We start from the raw sequence: 13,236 nt of genomic DNA, 5'->3' as shown, positions 1-13,236 counted from the left end.
TACCAGGTTGGCTGCTTTCACCTAGTTTCAGAAGTAGGGATAGAACTCTTGAGAGATCAAGAATATTTTCTGTTTTTTTTTTTTTTTTTTTTTGAGACAGTCTTACTTTGTCATCCTCAGTAGAGTGAGGTGGCATCATAGCTCACAGCAACCTCTAACTCTTGGGCTCAAGTGGTTCTCTTGCCTCAGCCTCCCAAGTAGCTGGGGCTGCAGGCACCCCCCACAACACCTGGCTATTTTTAGAAATAGGGTCTCACTTTGGCTCAGGCTAGTCTCAAACCTGTGAGCTCAGGCAATGCACCCACCTTGGCCTCCCAGAATGCTAGGATTACAGGTGTGAGCCACCAGGCCCAAGAATATTTCTATAAGGCAATTGGAAGTGGAAACAGAAGAAAAAGGTGATGACATTCTGCAAACTTTACTAGATGCTACATATAAGGGTGGGCATCCTTTGTCAGCTGATGAAGTAGCAGGGATACTTATTGGGCTGCAGTTGGCAGGGCAGCATACATCCTCGACTACGAGACAAAACACTGCAAGAAAAGTGTTATTTAGAACAGAAAATAATCTGTGCAGAGGATCTGTCTCCCTGAGCTTATGGCCCGCTCAAGGGTATAAATTTACTTGATCACTTTATAAAAGAAACATGGAAACTTAGACCTTGTATAATGACCATGATGATGAGAATGGCCACAATTCCTCAGACTGTGGCAGGATATACAATTCCTCCAGGACGTCAGGCGTATGTTTCTCTTACTGCCAATCCAAAACTTAACTGTCATGGATAGAATGTCTATTGCTACTTATAGGCTAACTAAGCATCAGAAGAGAAGTTTGCCTATTTGCTATTTGGAGTTGGGCGTCATCATTGTAACGGGGAAAATTTTGCCTATGTTCAAATTAAGATAATTTGGTCCACTGTGTGTGCTTCATTTATATGAATTTCATCTCCTTGATGGATATTTTCCTGCTGTGAATTATACAACTATGATCCACTATGTCCAGTTATCCTTTACAAATCAAGATCACTGTAAAAAGACTGTAAGGAATTAATATGTGATACATCATTGTAAGCACCAAAGCACTCAAAGAGAATGGAGTTTATGAAATAACTATGATATAGCCTACTGGGTTTTTGAGAGTTTAATTCTAAAAGCCAGTTTCACTTAATGGCTTTAATATTTTATTAAGTGAATGGTTCTATTAAATGTGATAGCCTTTGAAACATTTTCTAATGTCTACTTTCTAGTAGTTTTGATACTATACACTTATACTTTAAGGAATTTCATTAGTAAAAAAATTGTCAAAGGGCGTTCCAATAATCGGCACATCCTAAATAATAGTTTCTAGGTAGTGATTTTAAGAGCATAGATAGCTCTTAGCAAATAAGTTCAAAGTGTTCAAATTTTGGACTAGTTCTGCAAAATCTTAAAAAATTAAAAAAATAATGCACTTGGAAGCCACGCATTATTTACTAAGCTGGGCAACTTTGTGTGTGTGTGTGTGTGTATGGGAGGGTATAGTATAAATTCACATCTAAAGCCTTGAATAAAAGTGAATGCTAATTGTTTTGGTATGGTGACAGTCATCAGTGTAGCTATGTTTTGAAGAATGTGTATGTATCTTTTGACATTTTAACTGAAAACACTGCTTACAGGAAAATGAGAGAGATCTAGGACCATACTTGATAATATTTCCTGAAAATAATGTAATTATTAATACCAAAGACTGCTCATGACTCTTGATTTAATTACTTAATATTATACATTTACTTATCTGATAAATATGTATCCGGTTCTGCAAGGGGAAAATTTTATTTCTTCCAATTTGGATCAAGGTTGTTCCCTGCTTCCTTTCCAGAATCTAATTAGGGATGTTTCCCTTATTAATTCTGTTGATTAAAATGATTAACAAACTTCTTTTGTTTGTTTGTTTTGTTTTTTGAGATAGTTTCACTATGTTGCCCTCGGTAGAGTGCCCTGGAGTCACAGTTCACAGCAACCTCCAACTCTTGGGCTCAAGCAATCCTCTTGTCTCAAGCCTCCCAAGTAGCTGGAACTACAAGTGCCTGCCACAGGGCCCAGCTGCTTTTCTATTGCAGTTGTCATTATTGCTTAGCTGGCCCAGGCTGGTTTGAACCCACCAGCCTCAGTGTATGTGGCTGATGCCGTAACCACTGTGCTACAGGTGCAGAGCCTAACAAACTTCTTTTAAAACATAAAACGTGAGAGCAGGGGCTTGGTGCCCGTAGCACAGTGGTTATGGTGCTGGCCACATACACCCAGGGTGGTGGGTTCAAACCCTGCCAGGGCCAGCTAAAAAACAATGACGACTGTAACAACAACGATGACGACAAAATAGCCGGGTGTTGTGGCAGGGACCTGTAGTCCCAGCTACTTGGGAGGCTGAGGCAAGTAGAATCGCTTAAGCCTAAGAGTTTGATGTTGGTGTGACACCACGGCCCTATACCAAGGGCAACATAGTGAGACTCTGTCTCAAAAAAAAAAAAAATTAACAAAAAACCCCCCCAAAAAACATGGGAGCAGGGAATTCTGGCTTTAAGAAAAGGCGTTTGCACCAGGGTCCCTGTGAATACTATAAGCAGTCACATTCTAAAACCTGTGTTTAGAAATCAACCTACCTCAAATTATAACTGAATGCCCAACTATGTGATATATCTGTAATTTGACCACAGAGTCTGTTTTTATTAGATGATGCCAAAATGTTCCCTTATTTATATTACAGTCTTATTTAAAAGGCGTGGTATCACAGCTCACAGCAACCTTAAACTCTTGGGCTCAAGTGATTCTTTTGTCTCAGCCTCCCAAGTAGCTGGGGATTGCAGATGACTTTCACAATGCCTGGCTAATTTTAGAAATGGGTTTTCTCTCTAGCTCAGGCTGGTCTCGAACTCCTGAGCTCAGGCAGTCTACCTGCCTCAGCCTCCCAGAGCTAGAATTACAGGTCTGAGCCACCGTCCCTGGCCTTTTGAATTCTAATTATAATGGAAAAATCTCTGCTGTTAGATAATTTCTTTACATTAAAATTTTCTTTAAGAAAAAAATATAATCTATAGTATTTCTCTTGTTATCTTGATTCACAGGAAGCTCTGGGCTAATATGGAGTCACAGTAGCTGTAATCTCCTAGAACTATGATTTTCACAATCTTCTTCAAAGAGTCCTGGGGCTCTGTGGAGGTGCCTTAGTGATAGGCAAGCAAGATCACCTCTGCCCCCTTCCTCTCCTTAAGCAGAGCCCTTTTTTGTTGTTTTTCTCATTGTTGCAGTTTGGCCCAGGCCGGGTTCGAACCGGCCACCCTCGGTATATGGGGCTGGCGCCCTACTCATGAGCCACAGGTGCCGCCCCAAGCAGCACCCTTTTAACTGTTTTGTAGATATTTATGTATGTATGTATGTATGTATCTATCTATCTATCTATCTATCTATCAGTTCCACAGAAGACTTTGTGGGATAAAAAAGGTCTCTATGTGCTAAGAAAAATTTCTTGGTTTGATTAGTTGATTTGCTTCTTCCTCCTCCACAGTTTGCAGTCTCTGGTTTTACATTCTCTATTTTCACAGCAACAGTTTCATTTTATACATTTAAAAGGTGGCACTCAAGTACTTTTCTGGAAACAAGTTGATAGCAAGCCTAGAGGTGTCACTGCCCCCAGGGAATTGAGAGGATTCACAGGGGATTTCTTCTCAGATCCAAGTAAACAAACTCCTGCTGCTGCTGACTACCGGTTACTCATGGAAATTTCAGGTTCATTTGAGTCCCTGCAGGTCTTTCCCAGCATTCAAAATATTCCCTAGGGTTACCTAGGGAGTTGTTTTGCTTATAGGTTTGAGGATACTTCAGATTAATTTATTTATTTTTAATTTCAAATGTTTATTTTGATTATGAATTGGTACTGCATTTCTAGAGATAATGGTGATCGTGAAACAACACACCAACAGACGTGACCAATATGTAAACATGTAATGATCCTGGCAAAAGTGTATCTTGCTGGTTAAGCAGAAATATTTCTTTTTACAAATGTTTTGAGGATAATACTTAAAACTACACAAGAGTTGAAAATATAATTTCAATAAAATTTACATAAAAATGGGAATACCAATATTCCCCCTTTACCAAAGCTGGTAAAAAGTCTTTCAGCTTTCTTACCAATGGTATCCTTATAATTTCCAACTATGAGAGAATGAGACATTTTTTTCTAGGATATATAAAATGATTGCAAATTGAGTCACTTGCGGATCCTGGACTGCTGTCATCCGGCCCATGACTTTCCTTCTCAGTCTTCAGAAAAGCTTCCATCATGAAATCATCACATGGAATAGTTCAACCTGGACCCTCTTCTGATTTCTCTTTACTCTGTTTGTCTTTTGAGCTCTTCCCAGTTGAACTCGTCTCATTTGTAATTCTATTCTGATGAAATTTTTCTTGGAAACAGCTGATTATCAATTTAGCACACTTTCTAATAGAGCTTCCAGCTTCTTTAACCTTTTTTTTTGGAGATGGAGTCTCACCATGTTACCCTCAGTAGAGTGCTATGGTGTCACAGCTCATAGCATCCTCCAACTCTTAGGCTTAAGCAATACTCTTGCCTCAGCCTCCTGAGTAGCTGGGACTATAGGTGCCTGCCACAGTGCCTGGCTGTTTTTTGGTTGGAGTTGTCATTGCTGTTTAGCAGGCCCAGGCTGGGCTTAAACCCACCAGCCTCAGTGTATGAGGCTGGTGCCTACTCACAGAGCTATAGGCACCAAGCCACTATCTCACAGGTTTTGATAATTTATGTGTTCATTATCATTTTGTTCCAAAAATTTGATGATTTCCTTCTTTTTTTTTTTTTGTGAGACAGAGTCTCACTATGCCACCCTTGGTAGAGTGCTGAGGCATCACAGCTCACAGCAACCTCAAACTCATGGGCTTAAATGATTCTCTTTCCTCAGCCTCCCAAGGGACTGGGACTACAGGTGCCCACCACAGCACCCAGCTATTTTTTGCTGCAGTTGTCATTGTTGCTTAGCTGGTCCAGGCCAGGCTTGAACCCGCCACCTTTGGTGTATGTGGCTAGTGCTGTAACCACTGTGCTATAGGCGCTGAGCCAGTGATTTCTTCTTTTTTTTTTTTTTTTTTGAGACAGAGCTTCAAGCTGTCCCCCTGGGCAGAGTGCCGTGGCATTACAGCTCACAGCAACCTCCAACTCCTGGGCTCAAGCGAGTCTCCTGCCTCTGCCTCCCAAGTAGCTGGACCACAGGGGTCCACCACAACGCCCGGCTATTTTTTGGTTGCAGCCGTCATTGTTGTTTGGCGGGTCCGGGCTGGGGATTCGAACCCTCCACCTTGGGTGTACGTGGCTGGCGCCTTAGCCGGTTGAGCTATAGGTGCCGAGCCAGTGATTTCCTTCTTAATCTCATCTTTGACCCAGCTCTCATTCAGCCTAAGATTATTTAGTTTCCATGACTTTGTTTGAGTATGAAGATTACTGTTGCTATTGAGTTCAACTTTTATTCCATGGTGGTCTGAGAAGATACAAGGAATAGTTTCTATTCTTTTAAATTTGCTGAGGTTAGACTTGTGTCCTAAGACATGATCAATTTTGGAGGATGATCAGTGGGCTGATGAGAAGAATTTATTCAGTTTTCTTAGGATGAAATGTTCTGTAGAGGTCTGTAAAGTCCACTTGTTCTAGGGTCAGGTTTAAGTCTAATATTTCTTTGTTTAGTTTCTTCTTGGAGGATCTATCCAAAACTGTCAAAGGGGGGTCTTAAAATCTCCAACTATTATAGTGCAGGAAGATATCAAGTTGTTCGTATCCATTAGGGTTTGCCTTATAAATTGAGGAGCATTCTGGTAGGGTGCATAAATGTTAATTATCGAAATATCTTCATGTTGGGTGTTTACCTAGACAAATATGTAGTGACCATGCTTATCTTTCTTTATCTTTGTTGGTTTAAAACCAATTATATCTGCAACTAAAATTGCAACCCCTGCTTTTTCTGATTTCCATTTGTCTGTATTATAGATGTCCATCCCTTCACCCTGAGTCTATTTTTATCCTTTAAGGTAAGATGAGATTCTTGTATGCAGTAGATATCCAGTCTGAGTTTATATATCTAGTCAGTCAGCCTGTGCCTCTTTAGAGGACAATTTAAACCATTTACATTAATTGAGAGAATTGATAAGCCTGGCAGTGTTTGGGGTGTCATGTTTTTCAAATGTCCATGGACATTTTTAATCCTTGCACCACTGTGGAAGTTGGATTTTGTTCAAAAATTTCTGAGTGAGTTTACTTTGGTGGTAGAGCATTGTGCTGGTCATTGTGTAGGATGGGTCTGAGAATATCCCAGAGAGCTGGCTTAGTTATGGCAAATTTCTTCAACATGTGTATGGCATTAAAGTATTTGATTTCTCCATCACAAAAGAAATTCAGTTTAACAGGATACAAGATCCTGGGCTGAAAGTTGTCTTGTTTTAGAGATGGAAGGTCAATTACCATCCTCTTCTGGCCTGAAACCTTTTGGCTGAGAGACCTGCAGTCATTTTGATATTTCTCCTTTTGTAGGTGAATGACCACTTTTTGCTCTCCATTTGTCTGCCTCTTTGAGCATTTGGAAACATTTAAAAGCTTTGTCTTCAATTTCAAAAATCCTTTCTTCTGCCTGGTCAACTCTATTACCGAGGGATTCTACTGTATTTTGGAGCTCCTGAATAACTTTTATTGCCTTGAGCTCTGCTGTTTCTTTTCTCATCATGTTCATATCTTTGGTGACTTTGTCTTTGAATTCATTAATTTCTTTTCTTTCTTTTTTTTTTTTTTGTGACAGAATGTCACTAATTTGCCCTCTGTAGAGTGTTATGGCATCACAGCTCACAGCAACCTCAAATTCTTGGGCTTAAGCAATTCTCTTGCCTCAGTCTCCGAATTAACTGGGACTATAGGCTCCTGCCACAATGCCCAGCTATTTTTGGTTGCTGTTGTTATTGTCGTTTAGCAGGCGCAGGCCAGGCTTTAACCTGCCAGCCTTGGTGTATGTGGCTGGCACCCTACTCTCTGAGTTACAGGTGCTGAGCCTGAATTCATTAATTTCTTGAGACAACTTTAGAACTACTCTTTGGATTTCAATTTCTAACTTTTCTTTTTGAGACAGAGTTTTACTTATTAACCCTTGGTAGAGTGCCGTGAAGTCACAGCTCACAGCAACCTCCAACTCTTTGGGCTTAGGCGATTCTCTTGCCTCAGCCTCTTAAGTAGCTGGGACTACAGGCGCCCGCCACAACGCCCAGCTATTTTTTTGTTGCAATTAGGCCGAAGCTGGGTTTGAACCCATCACCCTCGGTATATGGGGCTGGCACCCTATTCACTGAGCCATAGGTGCCGCCCTCAATTTCTAACTTTTCTTTCATTCTATTCATCTTATTTGCCATCCATATTCTGAATTTGATTTCTGACATTTCAGTTATTTTTCTATACATGGCATCTTCAGGTGTATCTCCTTTGTCATTCTTTGGGGGGATTGATCTACTCTGGTTATTCATGTTGCCTGAATTCTTCCATTGGTTCTGCACCATGTTTATTTTCCACTGTTTGGTTATTAGAACTGGTAGGGTGAAATTGAATTGGGTTTCCCAGGTAGTAGAGATAATCAGCCCCTTACCAAAGTGCTAGGCTTTGTTATTGTGGCCTATCCTGCTACAACCTTACAAAGGCCCCTTTCAGAGTTTTGGTTGAAGACTCTGAGGATCTACTTGGTGAGATAGCCCAAGGTAGCTCCATTTTGATATCAGCCAACTTCTACCCTATCCTAAGAAGCCATGGTATTAGGTTTAAATCTCAGCTGTGGAGAGATATGGACAGCTGCAGTGCCCTGCCCCCATGCTTCAGTTCTTTTCAACTACAGAACTTCCAAGGTCAACCTCGGAGTGTCCCAGGGTGGACAGCCCCAGGCATGAATTCCAGTCAAATTATCTCAGGTGTTACAAACCCTGTTCAACAGAGAGGGATCCCATAGCACATTCGGAGCCAGGGGTTCATGCCTCCACCGCCAGACTGGGTCCACACTGGTATTCGTTTTTCTGCTTGCCAGCCCAGTTGGAGCTGGGGACCACACTCCCACCTGCCAGTCTCAGTCCACACCCAGCAAACCTCTGCTGGCCAGTGCAGTTGGAGTCAGGGGACTACGCTCCCTGCCTGTAGGTCTCAGTTCACACCAGGAGGCTTGCCAGCTTTATTGGAGTCAGAGGACCATGCCCTTGCCCTCAGGTCTCTGTCCACACCTGGCAAGCCTCTGCTTGCTGGCCCCGCTCAGCTGGGAACCAGCCCTATCCAACAAACTCAGTCCACACCAGGCAAACACTCTCCTGCTTATGGGCACCCTCAGAGCCGGAGGAGGAGGGTTCGCATCTGTGAGAGCAAGACTCCATCCGTGTCCTCCCTCCATACACAGCCCTAACTGAGGGTCAACACCACCACTGGTCGGGCAAAGTCATAATCAGGGGACTACTCCTCCTCCCACAGATTGTCTCTTTCTTCCCACCTTTCTTTTTTTTTTTTTAGACAGAGCCTCAAGCTGTCCCCCTGGGTAGTGCTGTGGCATTATAGCTCACAGCAACCTCCAACTCCTGGGCTCAAGCGAGTCTCCTACCTCAGCCTAGCTGGGACCACAGGTGCCCGCCACAATGCCTGGTTATTTTTTGGTTGCAGCCATCATTGTTGTTTGGCAGGCCCGGGTGAACCCATCACCTTAGGTGTATGTGGCTGGTGCCTTAGCCACTTGAGCCACAGGCACCAAGTCCCACCTCTCTTTCTTCACCAGTAATCATTGATTCCATCCTGATATTCAGTGGCCCACACTATGCCCAGATCTCTTGGGAAAAGACCAAACACTGTAGTCTGCAGGGTGAGGAACTTCAGTCCACCATGTGAGGGGGGAAGAGTGGACTGGGTGTTTGGAATTGTGGGGAAAAATAATTGTTCAACTTTATGCCTGGGGTAGTGGTGTCTAGGTTCATAAGTGGGACCTCTGTGGAGAAAGAGATCCAGTGTTTAGTGGCTCTCTCCAGGGAGGTAAAATGAGAGGTCTTTTGTTCCCTGCTTGCTTGCAGAGAGCCAGAGGCAGGCCTCCCGCTTGGGGGCGGGGTCTCCTGTCCTCTAGTTGATAGGCTTTGTACCTATAATTTGTTTTCTTTTCTTCTCTTTCTTTCTTTCTTTTTTTTTTTTTTTTTGAGACAAAATCTCACTATGTTGCCCTTTGTAGAGTGCTGTGGCATTATAGCTCACAGCAACCTTAAACTCTTGGGCTTAAGTGATTCTCTTTCCTCAGCTTCTTGAGTAGCTGGGACTACAGGATCCTGCCACAATGCCCTGCTATTTTTTTGTTGCAGTTGTCATTGTCATTGCTGGCCTGGGCTGGGTTTGAACCCACCACCCTTGGTGTAGGTGCCTGGGGCTGTAACCACTGTACTACCAGCACCGAGCCTGTAATTTGTTTTCTTGAATGTTCTTTCTTGGAGTCACAGCTTTCTGAACTTCCTTCTTGGCTCAACTTTCCACTTTGGCTTCATAGAGTCTGATTCTGTTCAGTTGTTCTCCCTCTTGTCAGGAACCTCTGCTGAGGATTGCTACCAGTCGGCCATCTTCCATGGCTATTTTTGTTGTTGTAGTTGTCACTGTTGTTTAGTGGGCCTAGGCCGAGTGTGAACCTGCCAGCCCCAGTGTATGTGGTCGGCACTGTTACCACTGAACTATGGGTGTCAAGCCTTCAAATTTATTAAAGCTTCCTCATCTAGTACAGCATTTTTGTCAAATAAAGTTTTTAACTTTATTTTCAAGTTTAGCTCCTGAAACCAATAAAATCTAATACTTAGATTCTAAGATTCCCAGCATACTTCAATACCAAACATTTCCCTTGGCCCTGGGTCTGACCAGCTGATTTGTTTGTTCTATTTCCTATGGATTTTGTTTGAGTACATTTTTGAAATTTTAGAAGATGGAGGGCAATGTTAGCTTAGATTCTGTGTCCTTTTTGAAAGTTTATAGTCTTCCTTTTTAAACAATCGTGCAAAGGGATGGACAGTATGAAATATCTTTTTTAATGTAACAGCTTAACTACATTGAGGATTATAGTCTTTGTAACATTTTAAAAATTAAACACAGATAACTCGATGCACATTAAATATTCAAGAGAAGAATGAGGTCTCCATGTTTCACTGTAGAAGATTCAAGATCTTAGTGATTACATTCTTTACATTTCATCCACTGACTAGTGGTAAATTTCAGCCATTGTAGCAACAAGAACTTCAACTTTTTTTTTGTTTGTCTCTTAAAAAAAAAAAAAAACCTAAAAATATTAAACAGAGTCTCACTTTATTGCCCTCAGTAGAGTGCTGTGGTGTCACACAGCTCATAGCAACCTCCAACTCCTGGGCTTAGGTAATTCTCTTGCCTCAGCCTCCTGAGTAGCTGGGACTACAGGTGCCTGCCACAATGCCCGGCTATTTTTTTTGTTGCAGTTTGGCCAGGGCTGGATTTGAACCCGCCACCCTCAGTATATGGGGCCAGCGCCCAACCCACTGAGCCACAGGCTCCGCCCACAACAAAAACTTCAATGTGCTTTTGTTAATATCACTTCATTGCTCCTCCCAATGTCTGAGACTAGAAAGGTGTTATTGTTATCAAATGTCAAAAGAAGAGACTACCGGGCATGGTGGCTGATGCCTGTAATCCTAACACTATTCAGAGGCTGAGGTGAGAGGATCACTTGAGCTCTGGAGTTGAAGACCAGGCTGAGCAAGAGCGAGACCCCATCTCTACTAAAAATAAAAAAAATTAGGCCGGTGTAGTGGCTCACTCCTGTAATCCTAGCACTTGGGAGGCCAAGGTGGGTGGATTGCCTGAGCTCACAGGTTTGAGACCAGCCTGAGCCAGAGCAAGACTCCATCTGTAAAAAACAGCTGTGCACTGTGGTGGGTGCCTATAGTCCCAGCTACTTGGGAGGCTGAGGCAAGAGGATCGCTTGAGCCCAGGAGTTTGAAGTTGCTGTGAGCTGTGACACCATGGCACTCTACCAAGGGTGACAAAGTGAGACTCTTTCTCAAAAAACAAAAAATGAACAAAAAAAATTAGCCTAGCCTTGTGGCAGGTGCCTGTAGTCCTAGCTACTTGGGAGATGAGGCAAGAAGATCCTTCAGCCTTGGAGTTTGGAGTTGTTGTGAGCTGAGCCCTGGCACTCTAGCCTAGGACAACAGAGTGAGACTCTGTCTCAAAAAAGAAGAAACCGAAAGTAAAAAGGTTAATTCAGACTAACTTAGACTGCATTGCTAGTAAATTTCTGAGCTCAGCATCTCAGTGTGGAATCCAACTCTTCAGCCTACTGCTGGAGTGAAAGCTTGGCAGAATCAGGCTTAGCTGCCAGTTCATGTTCTGGAGTTGTGAATATCTGGTCATGCCAAGAGATTGTGAAACCTGTGCTGCCCCTTACCACCTTCAACTTAGCAAGGTGTAGTGTTGAAGAGGGGAGGGAAGGAGAATTCCTTTGGAGATAGATTATCGTGTGCTCTGATTATGTACCCGACAAGTGTATCAATCAGAGAACTTGATTTGTGTCCTCCAGGTTGGGAGTTGAAACAAAAGAATTGTATGGAAATCTGTGGTTAGATCAATCTTAGACAACAGAGCAGAAAAAGAGAGAAGGGCATCTTCACTCTTAGTGTAGGAGGTTGAGCATAGGCAAAGGTGCATAATTCCCACAGACTAGATATGGAGCCCTATTCGAAAGCACTCCATTCACAATAGCAGCCCCATAGGGGTGAAGTGACTCAGAGAGGGTCAGGATTTCCAGAAGGCCAGGGTCTGTAGGGCCTTTTGAAACTGGTCTGCTTCAGGATATATTAGGCACACCTCAGACATTTGCAATTGAATTGCCCCAGGAAGGAAAATTCAGAAAGAGAATCCATGGCAAGCTCAGGATCAGCCAGGTAGGGTTTTTCAAGCTATGTCATGTGAAATCAAATTAGTGGACTGTGATAGGCTTAAATAATAATAAATTAGTATATGATGGAAAACATATAGTTTGGATAAGTATTATCTCCTGAAAATTTTGCTTCCATTTTATAAATAGGCACTGGTATACATTTTGTTTTTTATTGTGAATGCAGTTTTGAAAAATTTGAAACTTTCTGTTTTAATCTGCTCTCCTTGTGCTTGGTTCTGGAGCGATTAGGTAGCTGCAATATGGGAGATTAGGAAAAGGGCCTCTGGAGCTAGTTTGATTCTATGCAAGACCAGGCAAGTTATTTTACTTCTTGTGGCTTAGTGTCTTATCCGTAACACACAGATAGCAATTGTGCCTCCCTGTACAGTCCTTAGGAAGATTAAAACAATTAAACTATCTGATCCATAAAAAGTACTTACACTGGTACCTGAGAAACGGTATGTGCTAAGCAAATGCTAATGGTTACTTTTGTGGTGGCCGTCATGGCCAAAGATAACATTGCAACTTTAAAGCCACAGCAGAGTCCTCCCTAGATTATGTACAGAGTCCACTTTTGTTCAGTTCAAGACAATGATTTTTGTGAGCAAATATGATTTCTCCACCGACGTTTATGGAACAGCTACTGTGTGGGGCACTCTGCAATGCGCTCAGAGATACAGAGGGGAATAAGATGATATCCCTGACCTTCAGGAACGTACCGTTCTCTTTTCAGGGAAATTTCAATTTATTTGATTTTATCCTCGGAAATATGTATTGAGTGTATTTTGTTGGAAGGAATGAAGAACTCTCTTTACTGCAGCCAGAACCGATAAATAAGGGAGCTTCTAAGCCCTTCATCTGTTTTAGGACCTTGGAGAAGTGGAGGGAAGAACAGCGGCATACGAGACTTTTCTATAAATGTCAAAGGTTTCCAAAAGTCTCCATTTGAAGAAAGATGAATTTGCTCTTGCGGAGATCCTCTCGTGTCTTTTTCATGTTGTTTATCGAAAAAAGTTTCCAGGGAAGGAATGAGAAAGGAAACAGATGGCTCCGAATGACAGAAAAGAACCGTATGGATTTTTTTTCCTTTGCTGCTCGGAACAGCTGACACAACAGGAAAAAACCCCAAACCGAAACCAAAACAGCAGCGATGTGGTGTGTTCTCCTGAATCACCCCTGTGGTCTCCTTCCTGCACCCCACGTTCCCAGTCCCTCATGGAAACGGAGCTCCGACATCACAACCCAGCAGGTGAGGCAGGGTG

Source organism: Otolemur garnettii, unplaced genomic scaffold, assembly GCF_000181295.1.
Source record: "Otolemur garnettii isolate 467f Iridium unplaced genomic scaffold, OtoGar3 scaffold00006, whole genome shotgun sequence".
In the NCBI taxonomy this organism is placed as follows: domain Eukaryota; kingdom Metazoa; phylum Chordata; class Mammalia; order Primates; family Galagidae; genus Otolemur; species Otolemur garnettii.
Note: the sequence above shows the minus strand (reverse complement) of the source record.